The sequence below is a fragment of the Hylaeus anthracinus genome, unplaced genomic scaffold (assembly GCF_026225885.1).
Source record: "Hylaeus anthracinus isolate JK02 unplaced genomic scaffold, UHH_iyHylAnth1.0_haploid 0, whole genome shotgun sequence".
In the NCBI taxonomy this organism is placed as follows: domain Eukaryota; kingdom Metazoa; phylum Arthropoda; class Insecta; order Hymenoptera; family Colletidae; genus Hylaeus; species Hylaeus anthracinus.
This window is the reverse complement of record NW_026533254.1, coordinates 6994780-7010054: the sequence shown is the minus strand read 5'-3', so window position 1 is coordinate 7010054 and position 15275 is coordinate 6994780.

Here is a 15275-nt window from a genome sequence, read left to right as displayed (position 1 = left end):
TTCTGATTGATTATCTTTCGATTGGTAAGGAGGGAGCCCGAATGGCCAACACTGTACTTTCCTTTTTGAAGTCTTACTTGCCGTTTAAGATACTTTAGCCAAAAAGAATGTCATTGATAAAATCTTATTCTATTAAGTAGTCCTTAAAGTTCATACCACTTATACTTTTGCTACTCAAATTAATATGTAAAACATACTCTCAAGTGTTATAAAAAAAGGCAATCTCTCTCATTTTACAATATTTTCTCACCTTTCTAACATAGTCATTATACCGTCATTATCAAATTTCTGCAGTTTTTCTTATTAAATATTGACACAGCTAGAACACAAACTTATGGGACGACCTAACCCTTTGCACTCCAAGCAATTTGGGTATAGGCAGGTAGTCAACTCCAAGGCCATTTTTCTTAGATTTCTCAGTTATGGAATGGCCACAAAAAAACTCTTTGCAGTTTGTTAAATTATACAACCACTTCTTTTCTTCACTGTTCTTTTCAACATTTTACTTACGGTAACAAAGTTATTTTTATTTAAAATAATACCGAAAAACAGAAACTGGGTTAATACTTTATTCCTTTTACAAAGTAGTGCACACGCTATTACCTTTCGCAAAACACTACCGATCAGAAGTACATATTCTCATAATTGGGGTAAGAGTACAAAAAATGCATAAAGATACAACCGTCTGATGCCATTGGTGAACGATCGCTTATTAAAACTCAATGATAAATTGTGGGCAGTGACACTGGCCGTAAGAGTAGAAAGCCTTCAAGCGCCTGGGGCAGTATAGGTGGCCTTAGGAGTGCAAAGGGCCAATATCTATCTCTGGATCAAATATTCGTCAAATCAGCTTCACTAAACTAACCAGGGTTAATCGCCACGAACGCCGAGCAATCCCTTGTTCTCCTATCGATTGAATAACCCGACTACTCAATATCCGATATCAAAAACACGCAATGGATCCAAACTCCGGGTGAAATATCTCTGTTTACACGATTCTTCAGGAGTCCTGATGAACCCAAGGCGATAATCCAGCGGCGTTTGCGCGAGAGCTGCTCACGGGGCGGTGTATCTCAAGTGAAATCCGCGTCTGCTGATAGGAGGACGTTGCAGGTGCTCCGGGCGCGTCTTCAAAGTGGTTAACTGCTGATCCCGTCGGCCTGGCAATTCGTTAAAAGACATGTTGGTAAGTCGTGCATGCTGCGCGAGCGTGAAGTGAAATTGAAGCGTAACCACTCGAAAATGAACGGGCATAGGCGTCTCCTCTCGGTGGAAAGTCTTGCGATACGAACGGCACCCGCTCCGCGACGTCCCAGCCGCTCTGAAACTTATAATGAAGAAAATCCTCGAGACGATCGAATATAGGAGACTCCATATAGAATTACTAAAGCGAGGAACCGTACGAGTGTGTCTTCCCTTTCCACCTCTCGTGCTCACCCTTCGCCGAGACTGCGCCACCCTTTGGCTGCCTTGAAATTCAAAGTGTTCTCGTTATAGACGAGTGGATGCCGCTTTAACCCCGGGCCGCGCGGTAGCATCTAACGTTTAATTGCATCGGACTTTAGCGCCGGATATAACTTCACTGCCGGAAATTAACAGGCTTTAACTATTGCCTATACGCGAACCACGTTACCTGTGCAAATTATACGAGTGTGCACGCGCGAGGCTTTCGATATCTGCAGAGTGCACGGCGAGGTATTCGACTAATTCTCGTCTATGAGACCACCAGGTCATTCTGGAGGAAAAGGTCGTGAGCACTGTAAGCCTATTTCGTTCCCTTAATTAATTGTAGCGGAAATTAGATACTAAGCGTGCATGTAATGACACAGCTACTCTGATATACACTTATGTATATCTGTATATCCTTATGACAGGGAAAATAGTTCACCCTGATTTCATATTGTAGGGATTTTTGATCAGAATGGGCCAAAAAACTTAACACTGACACGGTAGTAAATACGTATTTATATATATGGAATAAATAAAATAACTCTGGCAACGATATTTTTAACTCCGCTCGATGTGCACGCTGTGCCTCTCTGTGTCTGGTTTTAACTAAAATTTCATTCATTCTTCCAATGGCATTTTTCTTTTAACCTTTTACACGGACAACTCACATTCTTACCATTCTCTCTGCTACCGTCATGCAACCGATCCCTTCGTCCAAGGCTCGGCAGGATCTGCACTTTTCGGCCGTTTTTCGGTAAAACCCGCTCACTCCTCACTCGCCCCTTACGGCACGGCGACTGACGTCCCGCCCGCAGCTTTGGAGCTGTTGGTCGCTCGGGACCGTGTCACTTCGCCGGGACCTTGCAAACATATTTTTAAGAAAGATTTCAGAGTAACACGTTGTCCGCGAGGTGCCGGTGACGGTGGTGCCGTCCTGAGACTCCAGACAGGTCATTGTCTACGGGCCGGCTAGGCGGGGTTTTCCAAACAACGGCCACAAAGTGCAGATCTTGTCGAGCCCTGCCTTAATCTAAACATTCACACGATCCGTTTCCTTTCTTCCAAACTCTCTTCAAACTATCACACCTGCAAACCATGTATCGTTTCTTCACATCCTACAATACAAAGCTACAAGAGCAATATGTGATTGAAATCGAGAAAGGAATGCTTCGGAGAAGTGAACTCTATTCAAATCTTTCTAAACAGACCTTTACTGTATGTATGCCATTTTTTGATCAGAATCACCTGGTAAACGCGTGGGCCTGGTTTGTTCAATACTTCACGGGACACCCTGTGCATATCAGTGATTCTTAATTGCCGTGCCGCTGCATCCGAGACGTGCAAAATTCTATTCGAGTGACGTATTACGAGCGATAGTGATTTATCGACGACGTTTATTGGTTTTAATAGTTACTCAGGTAAGATTTCATTCGATCGTGTATTATTTTTCTTAAGAAAAATTTGAGAGATGCCTTTTTAATGGGAGATCAGGGATTCGGAACAGAGATGGTACGATATCTCCATTTACCACTGATAGTTTTCTGTCTGTTTCCCCTAAATTCTTTTTTACTATTACCACTCATGATCAAGTCTGTGTCAGGGCTTTTATTTTTAACTATATTTTGAACTGAAAAAATGTAACAAATGCCTCCGAGTTTAACCTATTACACGCAGCAATTAAAAAATACAAAAAAAATTTAATTAACTGTATAATGATATCCATACTAACCAACTGGAACCATTTGTGCCATAATTGCTATTGTTTTCATTTAAATATGAAAATTAATACTCGTTCTATTTTTGGAACATTGGCGGAATGTACTATACTATATTAAACGAACTGTCCCTCTGTGTAAAAATGTGTTACAAAAATGAGATATTGGTTAAGAAAGACGAAGAACCACTGGTCTATCCGATAGTGTGCACCGTTGCTGGAGCGCACGCGCGAAATAGGGCTGTGGGAATGAACACCACGATCTGAATTGCTTCGGCTTATGCGCGTGTCCGCCCTTGGACTACCCGTTATTAGAAGATCGAGCGAAACGTCACGGCGTGATAATTAATGCCCCGATACTAAGGCGAACCGACCGACTGGACTGGAGTTATTACCGATTATGCAATAGTTTTGCGAACGCGCACCAGAGACCTACGATCGGCTCTTCCCTCGGTGCCCGTTTCAATTAGTCTCAAGTGCAACAGCGCCGCGGATCGAAATTCAGGCCTTAGTCGCGTTACGCCTCATTCGTCGAGGACAACAGTTGCATTCAATGCAATTCGAGTCCTTCGATCTCCTCGAGTACAGCGAACAGCTGTAAGAACACACAGGGAAACTTGCTTGATGATTCCGCCGATATTTAAATAACCTTTGGCGCGATGGAGGAATAAAGTTGCAAAAGGTGTCGATTCATTAGCACTATTAGTAACACTGTGTGGCGAGACGGTGTGGCGTAGATGCTAGAATGTCACGTTTTCATGTGTAATCGTTCTTGCCCGGTGGTTCGAATCGCGTAGGAAGATTTTTTACAGGTTCCCGGGGTTAAACAAATAGTCAAAATATGAGAAGATACTCGTCATTCTACCTTGGTTTTACTTTTTTCAAAAGATAACACCAATTAGTTAACCTCTAAACTTAAACGGCAGTTTAACCATCTGATCTCATCTCCGCTATTTTAATTCGAATGCCTTAGGTTATAGATCCTTAAATCGAGATTCTCAGACTAATTATTCTACCGTACATGAAACGATAACCTAAGTGGATAATCTAATCTTCACGACTGTCTGCATGATTTACACAGCAACAGATCGTCCATCTCGTAAAGCTCAGTCAAGAAACTAATCAGGTAGCAAGTTATTCTATCAACCTAAGTACCCAAGAGCATGTCACCGTCAACTGAAGTTCCGCGACATGAACAATCTTCTCTCACCAGTCGCAGAAGACTGAGTCGACGCGTGACGCGTCGATTATTGCGAAACGCAGCAGCGGACAGTCGTTTGCTACCGCTGCAATCCACTCGTCGAGATGCTAAGTATTCTTCATGCTCTTGGCAGTCATCAGGAGTTTATCTATGTACCAGGTAACGAAGGCAGATTACAATTCCAACACGAAATAACGGAACAGATCATAATAATGCTACGGAAAGGTACGGTATGCTTTCGAAGAAGAATCTAGTACTGTTTTATTTACTCATCGATGGATCCTAATATCGCGGACAGAATGACTTACACCGAGTGCACTGTTATGCCGTAGAAAGGAGAGAAGGGATCCTCGAATCACTCAATTTTCCAAAATACAGATTTATTTGAGAGTTCCAGGTACAAACACTTACAAGAATCTTCGTTACGGAATTACGAATTTAATAACATGTGGCCGAGGAGTCAACTGCCCGTATTTCTTTCGTTGGGTCCTATCTATACATATTGTATTCAGGTAGTCGGTGAGGTAGAAGTTAAAGTTTCTGCAAGTTGAACTATAAATATTACGTAGAAAGTATAAGGCGCTGAGTAATCTGGTTTTGACGGATTAACGAAAAGGCGTGTGAGTCACGGTAAATAGACGGTTGGTTGCAGTCCAGCATAACAGTACTCATCTTCTTAGCTACACAAAGAAACAAGCGTTCAGCGTCGCAAATATCTGCCAAAGGGCGTCAGTAAGTTCTTTAACCACCACACCTGGAATTAGTGCGCTCTCGAGGAATCAATTTATTACAAGACTCTTTCAGGTCGTGAAATTGATGTTCGTTGGGCAAACTTTGGTGATGGTCGGTGGACCGTGGCCAAGCATGAGAGTCGAAGCGCACGAGATGATGCGCGACAAGGCGATCACCGCGTGGTAGCACCGCGAGCGGTGGTCGTCGGAGCTCGCCGGTTCGAACTTATCGGACACCCGATGGGCACTGCCGGGGCCCGAAATAATTGCCCGCAGTGAAATATAAATGATACCAAGATTGTGGAGCGACGAAGGGGTATGGGGTACGCGGCCCGTCCAGGGTCTACGGTGTCCGTGGCTCCTTGCCACGTGTGCGCGTGTGCGTGCGCGGCCCGTCGACTGGCTACTTGGTACGCGAGACGTACGCGCACGTAATTGCGTGCCCGTCCTGAAATTATTCATCTCCCCGACCATGGCTGATCCCAGGCACCGCACGGACCGGCCAGCCACCACCGCAGCCAGCCCCAGCGGTATGATAATGCATAGAAGTGCCAGTCATTATACTTATACGTAGCCGGTGTATCCACTGCCCATCCTACCTACTCGCTACGTAGATTACACCACCTTCGAGACCCCGCTTCGCCCCCTGTTTCCGCGCCGATCCCCCACGTTTTGCTCTTTCTCTCTTCGTCCCTCCGCGTTTTCTCCTATCCGTTCAGGATGAACTCGTGCGTATACACGACCACGCGAGTTTCGCCGCTACGGTTAAATGCCAATTTTTCAGGAGGTTCGAAGACCACTCGACTATCTCTTAACTAGCCATCTCTTCGTCCACCAGTACAACAGCTGGATTGTCTCCAGTTTTTATCGGAAACTTCGCTCACTTTCGAACGCGCACGATTAATCACGCGCGCGCAGTTATTACCGCCCCGTAGGATACGCTCGGACTCGTGTTCTTCCGGATCATCGAGAAGCTCCACTTTCGTCTCGGCGAGGACGATGACTCCTCGATCCAGCAAATTTCGGGGCAAGGCTCCGAACGTTCGACGCGTCCGCGGAGCGCATGTGAGCGCGTCTCGCGCGACGCTGGACTCCAGGTCATTAAAAGTCACTTAGTACCGCGTCCACGTGATGCGTTTTTAAACGGAACGCTTTCTCGACGCAATTTACGCCGAATTTTCGCGTTGCCCCGTGGCAGTCCGGAATGATATCTCTGTCGGATGATTGGCCCCGCGGCGTTCAACGCGTGCGGCTACGTTCCATGGCAATTTAAATCCGAGGCGGTCGTAAAGGATGAAAAGAAACATCTCATGAGCGATATTCAAACACTGTTACACACCTAACGACGAACAGATTGCGGCTGGCTAATCGCGACTAAGTACAGGCCCTGGCGTGCCAAGAGCGTTGCGAGAAAAACCAGCTGGCAAGATATTCCCTGTTTCTCGGTAAGGTTCGTTCGCGGAAGGAAAGTCGATGGGAATAATGATTGTACAAGGGAAACAGCTGGTCCGGAATCGCTGCACTACCGAATCGCGCAAACAAGAAATTGGTAATTTCAGCAGGGGCCTCTAGCGAGGCTGCAAGTGGAATGGAGAATGAAACACGTTCAAGGGGGAAATAAAGAATACGACGGATAACCCAAAGCATAAGCACCCAAGGTGGTATCCTTAACAAGGGTGTAGTCCAACCTACATCCTTTCCGTCATTGAAATCTCTATGCTTTCTCCTCCATCTCTACATCTACTTTCTCATCGTTAAAACACGAGAACATTGCTGCAAAAAGGAAAGTCAATCCACGTAACGATCCGAGAAGTAAGAGACGGAGGATCCCCAGGCTACCGAATCACGCGCGCAAGAAATCGGTAATTTCATCAGAAGGCTGTAACCGGTCCAGAGGATGAAACGCTCTGGCATCGGAAGTTTCACGCGATTCGCGATACTCGCCACTGTCTCTCCTCCGCCTCCCTCTCTCTTCGTCTCCTTGAAGCGAGGGCTTTGTTTCTGGAGCCACCCGAAGATAATGAACACAATTACGGCCGAGCTTTTTGTTCTAGAAATTACACAGTAGTGTGGTGGATGCATGTCTGTGGCTGATTGCTATGCCCCGCCGTCTCCTCTGGGCGATACACAGTCGGCGTACACGCGTACGTTGTACATGCACGCGTCCCCCGTTTATTCACCGACACCGTTGCACGGACCTGCGGATTATCCAGGGACCATGGCGGTGCGCGAGCCCACCACCGAGCGCCGTCGAAGACGAGGAAACACGAACGAGGACCAAGGCGGAGAGACGGAGTCGTGAAAAGGGGATGACGCGGCGGGGAACAGGGAGGGAGGCAGGGACACGGAGTAAGCTCTAATTGCATTCAATAAAGCAAATAATAGCAAGCTCATTAGAGCAGAGAGAGGAGCTGGCGAGTTGACCGCGGCTCGTATGCCAACCTGCCTACGCTCGGACGAAGGAGGCAGAAGAGGACGAGGGAGAAGAGACAGAGGGAGACAGAGACGTGGAGAAGTCGCCGTAGACGGAGGAAGAGGGAACAGAGGCGCGGTGGAACGAAGAGAACTGACCAGAACTGGCGGTCGTGCCCATCGTATCGTCGCGAGAACCACGGTCCAATGTCATTTATTGTCCCTGGTGGACAAGCGCAGTTTGCCAGAGCGCACCCCCCTGGCCTGGCTTGCTCTGCACGCCCGAGACGAGGCGAAGCCGTGCCTGACCGCGTCTATATGAATGGGCAATAGCCATGCAACCATTCGCGTCCTTCGTTAGCTATTTATCCCCGTTTATTATTATTCGACCGCGTTCCATATATACTCGCGAACCGCACTCAACACTGTATACCGCGTAATCGATGAACCAGGACTCTTGGGGAACGTCCCGCCGCTCCTCGAGCCTGGATAGGCCTGGATATTCCTCTTAGCTCTTACTTTCCTGCCGGCCCGTTCCTCTCACTGAGCCACGTTTGGCTCCGATAGACTTTCTGCAAATGCGACATAGTTGCTCCGCTCTTATAGGCGAGGGAATATTTTGTGTTTACCGAGGATCCGTGAGTTTGCATGAAGTGCACCACCACCTCGCTACTGTACACCTTCGTTGAATCTTTGAATCGCAGACTCCACAGTTACATAATTTGTGCAGTTCCTGCTGTAATCAATTCAATAAGCACACACCCAAAGTCAAGAATGTCCACTATCTAAGCGCTTACTTTTCGCGCCTGTATCAATCTTTAATTGCATTTCGAGGAACCCCAATAAAATGAAGCATCTCCTTCAAAACTACCCACGGTCTACTGGCTACTCATACACGCGAATTCATCGATCGCGCGTGGCAGAAAAGAAGCAAAAGAAAGCAATAACCGTAACGGTGTGCTGGGTGCTGCTACCCGGCGGTCTCAATACCACTGATAAGTGCATCAATTTCACCGCGGAGGCAAATTAATTTGCCATCCTCTCTCCTCCCCCCCCTCTCTCCCCTCTCTCCCTCTCTCGACGGAAGGAGGCCAAGCGTCGCGTAGCGCGGCTCTTTTTTTCCTCCAGGACCATAAAGGACAACACCTGAACCGGATCCTATTTCAGCTTAACAGGGAGCGTACAACGAAGACCACAGTCGTGCCGTGTCGTTCAGGGACACGAACAATGAACCACGCATGGACAGGAAAGCTCGTTCCGAACAAATCGAAGCCGGCCTTCGAGGGGGTTGGGGGAGGGTGAAAGATAGGAGCGAGAGAGACTGAGAATGGAAAAGGAGACTAGCAGGTAGGAGAGAGAATCGGCCGCCCCCGACGCGGGTAAACGCCGGTAAGAATGGCGATTCGGCTAATGTATTCCGCGGTTGTGCGCGCTCATTATTCAGCGATAATTAATTGACGGCTATAAATAAGCGGTGCGTCCCGGCACCGCGTAAATAAATGGTTCGCGCGAACCGGAATGGTAATGGTGACTTTGACGGACCGTTTAAACTGGAATAAAGCTGGGATACCTCATTCCCCCCGGGGTTTCTGTGGGCCCGGGTCTCGAACCATTCGGTCAGCTAACGAATATAACTCACCTGCCACGGTACCGTCTATACCGGTGTCTTTCGAACAGCTCTCCGCGATACGATGCGAGAAGTACGTTTTTATCGATACCTGCGGGTTTACACCCTCTATGTACCCTCTATGGAAAGTAGTCGTGTTATAAAAATGTTTAATTACATACCATGTGAAACTTCTCCAGAATTTTGAAAAATTTCTTTTCTGTTTAACGTTATCGCTTAAGAATATTGATTTAATAATTAATTGAATTTAGACACTCATCGCTCATTAAAACTTAATGATAAATTGTGGGCCATAGGAGTAGAACGTGTTCAAGTGCCTGGGATAGTACAGGTTACTTTACGAGTGCAAAGGGTTAAAATAGACCCATTCCGCGAGTTTCTATGTAGCCCACGTATCCTCGTCCTCTGCCACGAATATTTTACTCGCCCGCTGGTCTCTTAAACATCAACGTACCTGTCCTGTCGTCTCCGTGTCCCGTGTCACGCGTCCAGCTCTTCTCGAGTTTGTGCGTCGTTCTGTCGTCTCGTCTTACACCTTGGCACCGTGATCGTGTTTCTTTTCAGGAGTGTCGACAACGAAACCCTAATGTAATCGTTCGGGCCGATCGTCCCTCCGATCGCCGGCGAGCCATCCCTTTGACAGGAATATTGATCAACTGACTGCCGGAACGTCGGGATTATATCTGAAGACCCCACTTTTTCGCTCTCCTTCTGCTCGATTTTGCGCGAACCCGAGCCCGACCGATGGTTAATAGGAATGTTTTGAATTTGTCAGCTTGAAACGTTGTCGTCCCTTCCTGGTGAATACGCCCCCTGTTATTTATTCGTCGCAGCTACTTCAGCTGCCGACGCGTCTCTCCCTTCCGTGCCACTGATTCACAATATTTGCGTTGTCTTCTGGTCAACTTTAACGAATGTTAATGTGTTTTGAACGGTGAATAATTTAAAATAATAGCATATCACGGCAGAAAATAACACGCCATTCAAGACTACGGAAACGTACTACCAGTTTTCAGCGAGTCGTAATTTAGAAAATAGTAACCATCGGACCGTCGCCTTCCAGCATAGCAAACAGGAGTTAATTGATTGTTGTTACCGAAGGAATTATCCCTGGATGCCGATTACGCTGGAAATGTTCCATTCAGACTCCGTTCCGTGCACTGTTGCCTAATTCTATTCGCAGCGAGCGCGAAGGAGAGAGAGGCAGAGTGGGAGAGACGTAAACGTTTATGAAAGCGGTACAAGTTATTAAAGTCCAGACTTCGTAATAACCAGTGGCTTTCCTGCACTTCCTCGTTCACGCCCACCGTTCGACGTTGGACAGTATACAATTAATTTCCACCGCAACAGTAACTAATCGCAGCTTAATTTCTCCACTGCATCCGTAGAACCGTTTCGCGGAGATACAGATCGACCTAGGACGTACGGATCTATGAGACTAGGTTGCAGAAAGGCAAAGTCTTCCTCTGGTCACGGTCGTTGGAAGAGCAACGCGTGTCAAATGCGAGATTCGCCTAGGTCTTCTCGCATAAAGAGGAAAATGACTCGAAACAGATCGAACTCTTTTTGCTGACAAAGATTTACAAAAGCAAATTCTTTGCATTAAACTCACCCATAAAAAACTTTATCCACATAGCATCCAAGGTGCTTGGAATCATCAACGAATACTGTTGTACCATGTTTCACCACGGTTCCATGTTTAATTATCCCTCTTATACTCGATCTCCGCGTGTCCTGGTCGCAGTACTCGCCAATTCCAGTTGCATTCCTCCATCTCCCCGGGTAAACGTCAAGAATTTTCGAGCAAGGTGCAACACGAGGACTGAGGGCGAGGACCCAGTCTGACACGGGAGAGATGCGTATCTGGCCGCGCGAATTGCGGCCTTCAGCGAAAAAATAACACAATGAATTCGAAGGGGTTTATCGGGGCGCAATCTCGGTAGATGCGGAATCCCGCCTAATAACCTTTTCGTCGATCGACATTGTTATGGGTCGGTCATTAGAAGCGGCCAAAAAACGTAAAACTCTCGGAGAGAGGGAAAGAGAGAAAGACCAGCATCGTTTATCGGCCCATGCGCCCGCGCCGTTGGGTTTCATCGGCGCGCACTTATCTCAAGGGACTTGAAAATCCGGTCGCATTAAGATATCTATCGGAACAACGGATGTGCGCCATTAAACTTTTACTTTATTTAGCGCTCGGAGGAGGCCGCGGGTCCGTGGTGCGGCTCAACGGGAACACGATGGAAGGAGACAGGTCGAAAGGAAGACGAGCCTCGGGCAGCAGAGAATGGATAGGCGAGGGAAAGAAAGAGGGAAAGTCGAAGACTAGGCAAGAGCGACCATTAGTTATCGTGCTTGAACAATCCTGAACATTTGATATAAGTCAAGATCAGACCAGTGAGAAACGGTTGCCTTCCACGTACAAGAATTTCATTCTATTTACAAGTCATTCTTGAAAACGATAACGTGATGTGCAATTCTCGATACACTTCCAAAGATTACCAAAACACATTACCTGTTTTCAGTGAGTCGTAATTATTAAACGTATGCAAAAGTTTCCGCTGTTAACATTTAGGTCTCTCCTTATATGTATGAATTTCGGAAACATTGGTATTTATATTCTTGGTATTTTTATTCGTTTAACGTTTGGCAATAATATTGAAATGTGTGTAATATGAAAATGTTGAAATTCAAGTCAAAAAAACGACAATTACGGGAAGTTCTTCTTTTCCACGTTAATATTAAAAAACTGCTACGGAAACTCATAGAATATTCGTGGACGCGTATGGTGAATCTGCTCCTTCGGAACGAACATGTAGAGAATGGTGGAAAAAAATCACTATAATACACCGACAGACATGATAAAGTAATATTTCAACATGACAATGCAAGACCACATCTTTCCAAATCAGTGAAGAACACATCGGAATATAGCTCTGTCGGACTACAGTAAAGTTCACTCGATTTGGACATACTCTGGCGATTGTTCTTGGACGTGTAATTATTATTTACGTTTACTCCTAATGACCGGCTCTCGCACGACACCATTTAGAATTGCTAATGACCGTGCATCCGCGACCCGCTGTCAATAGGTACTAAAACTCATTATCTACCCAGAACTAACTAATTGGATACATCTGGATTGACGGAATGCAGCTCGCGTACGATTGGTTATTAAATCGCTCGCTTGGAGAAGGATGCCGTTGAGGATCCTTATGTTAATGCTGCAGCCATTACGGAATGGGAGTTTACGAGATGGCGAGGAATCACTTGTATACCGCGGAGGGCAGTTTATGGGACTCTAACGGGCGTTTTCCTCGATTGCTGTGTACACTGATTTCGTCTTGTTCTGGCATGCGCTCATGAGAAAATATTATCGGAGTCAATTCGTTTACTCGTTTGCCAATGGTACATGTTCGGTAACCTGAATATTTCTCATTCAGAACATAAACCAAAGGGTGTAAATGAAAAGTGTACCTGTTTCCTCTATACTACATAGAGACAAATGTAGACCCACATTCATAAATATGTGGACGCTTACTATGTAGTATCTAGTTATCTCTATAGTTTTTTATCGTTTCTAATGTGATATTAAAAAGCAACTATTAATAAAATATATTCGCTAATGCAACATAAATATATCGAAGGAAGTGCCCACGTACATACTTCTGAGCGGGTGTATATACCTACTCCCAGGTGATAATATCTCTGATCCCATCGTAATCGCTTCGTCCAAGCGCAAGATGGCTTTCCAAAGGCTTCTTTTCTCGTCGGACCTCGCAAAAACGCGAGTGAAAACGAACGTGTTCCAGCAGCCCGTTATCCCAGCGTAAACGATTGTTAACCGCTCGTCCGCTCGCGAGTCCCGAAGCAGTCGGTTTTACCCGAGAGTTACGACCCTCGAGCTCGTTACGCATGCATAGGCGCGAGCATAAAACACTGGAATTGCTGCGGCGCGCGCGCTGCTCAGCTCGTCCCATGGATCCGTCATCGTCGAACGACGTTCGACCCTTCATTTTTCGAGTTTCTTCGGTTGGATAAACTAGTGGCGACGTGGTCGGCCCTTAACTTTGCCAACCACCTAGGATTTCCTCCGGAGGCCACCTAAGCGGTCTTTGTCACGAGCTGTCTCGACCATCAAGCCGCGCCTTCTGGCGATCAGCTTGGTTGAGCTTGCCAGTGCGAGCGATGTCGGGTGAGGGCGACGACGGGCGTCGTTACTCGCGCTGATTTAGTTGAAGGCTGCGAATTTACGGATCCACCCTTTTTGCGCTGGGTGCCAGCTCAGCGCCGAGCCCTTTCTCGTTAGCCGCCTACATTATATTACCCATCGAGGGGCATACATCATTCCCTCTTTATGTAAGTATCTATAACAGCCCGAGAAACATTTGCAGCTCGCGCTGCGAGAGACGTCGGGACAGCATCGCGTGGGCAGGCGTGAGCGCGAGCACGCGGACGCGGTGGAAATGCTCTTGCAATGCCGCGGAATTGATGTACCGCGTCCGAAGAACAATGCCCAGCGCCGTAGCCAGACGCGTTGAATCGCCACGAAGAAAGCCCACGTGTCGGCTGGACGCTGAGCTCCTCTTCGTCTTGCGGCGAGACTGAGAGCCACACCGATGATCACTTCGGAATTGGTACCCTCCGTTTCGGTGGTCCATTTGATGAATTTGTTGGGTTTGGGTGGCTCCGGAACGCTCCTGGTGGTGTATCAAATACCAGTGGTGGGAAAGAATAAAAAATAAAACGTTCTTAATATTGACGAAGACTAGAGTTGGACAGGACTTTGAGTACTCGTTCTGAATTGTATAATAAACAGGTGGTTAGCTGGTATAATCATCGGGTTTTTAAGTCCAAGATTATAATTTACCTGTGAATATAAAGATAGGGATCAACAAAAATTTATTCAATCCACTTCCTAATGCCGTATAAAATTTTTGCAGCGCGAGTTAACAGCGACACAGAATCGAACAAGGCGTTCTGCATTATTGGCTGGATGCACCTGATAAGCGAATCGATTTTGTACGATGGAATGCTGTTGCATCCTCGTTCCGCTATCAGAGATAGTAAATTGGCATCGATTCGATACTTAGCGTATCGCTAGTCGATAAGACGCGACAAGTTTCGCGCGCATCCCTACTTATAATTGTAAATCCGAGAGTTTAGCGACTGATAAGGGAAGTATGCAAACTGTAACTGAAACTTGAGTTTCCGAATGAAACTTGGTAGAGATAAAGATCATCATCAGAGTAATTAAATCTGATAAAAATCAGAGAGACGAAGTTGGCCGCTAGACGTCCCTGCGTTTAAAAGAATCTTGTATTAAAGTAAATAAACGCAACAATAAATAAAACAGTTGTTTAAGAGTATGTAACAATGATAATAACTATCTATTAGATAGTAGGAATTCCGTCCATCAAATTTGAAAATTTGAAATTTGAAAATTCAAAATGGCGGATCCAATATGATGGCACAAAATGTGAAAAATGACTGGATTTAGATGAAACTTGGTATAGAAGGGTTTTGGGGATGCTAACGATCTTCATCTCATAAATATTTAAAGGAACAATAACGAATCGATACATTAACCCATTCAGGGGGTATCTAAAACTCTAGAACATCAGAGTAACAGTTGTACTCCAGAAACCTCAAAAAGGACCAAGTGAAGTCCGGTAACAGCTTCGTCGTTCCATATCCACGAGTAAATCGTTTCGAGTCAAATAACCCCGAAAAGAGCGGCGAGATTAATCGTGAAAGCATGTTCCGCCGATAAGCCATGCGTTCCTCTTAATTCCAGCTTTGCAACGTTTCTCAATCGGTTTAATCGATAGTCACGTACAATCGACAGACCGTTTATAATTGGCGATTCGGGCGACGAGCATAACGTCGACGGTATCTGCATCGTCGACATTGTCGTGAATCGTTTCGGTCGGTCCGCCTTTGTAGATTACGCAAGAGCCATAATTATTACCTCACGTTGGCAGAAAAATGATAATTACTTTACATGCTTAATTACGATCTCGGGCCAGCCATGTCCTTCGGGGCCGATAGGCCGCGATAGCGCTTTAATGGCATAAGAATTAATTATACGGTGCACGCGATACGAAGAAAGTATCACGGCTTTTTATTCGGTAGGCGAAG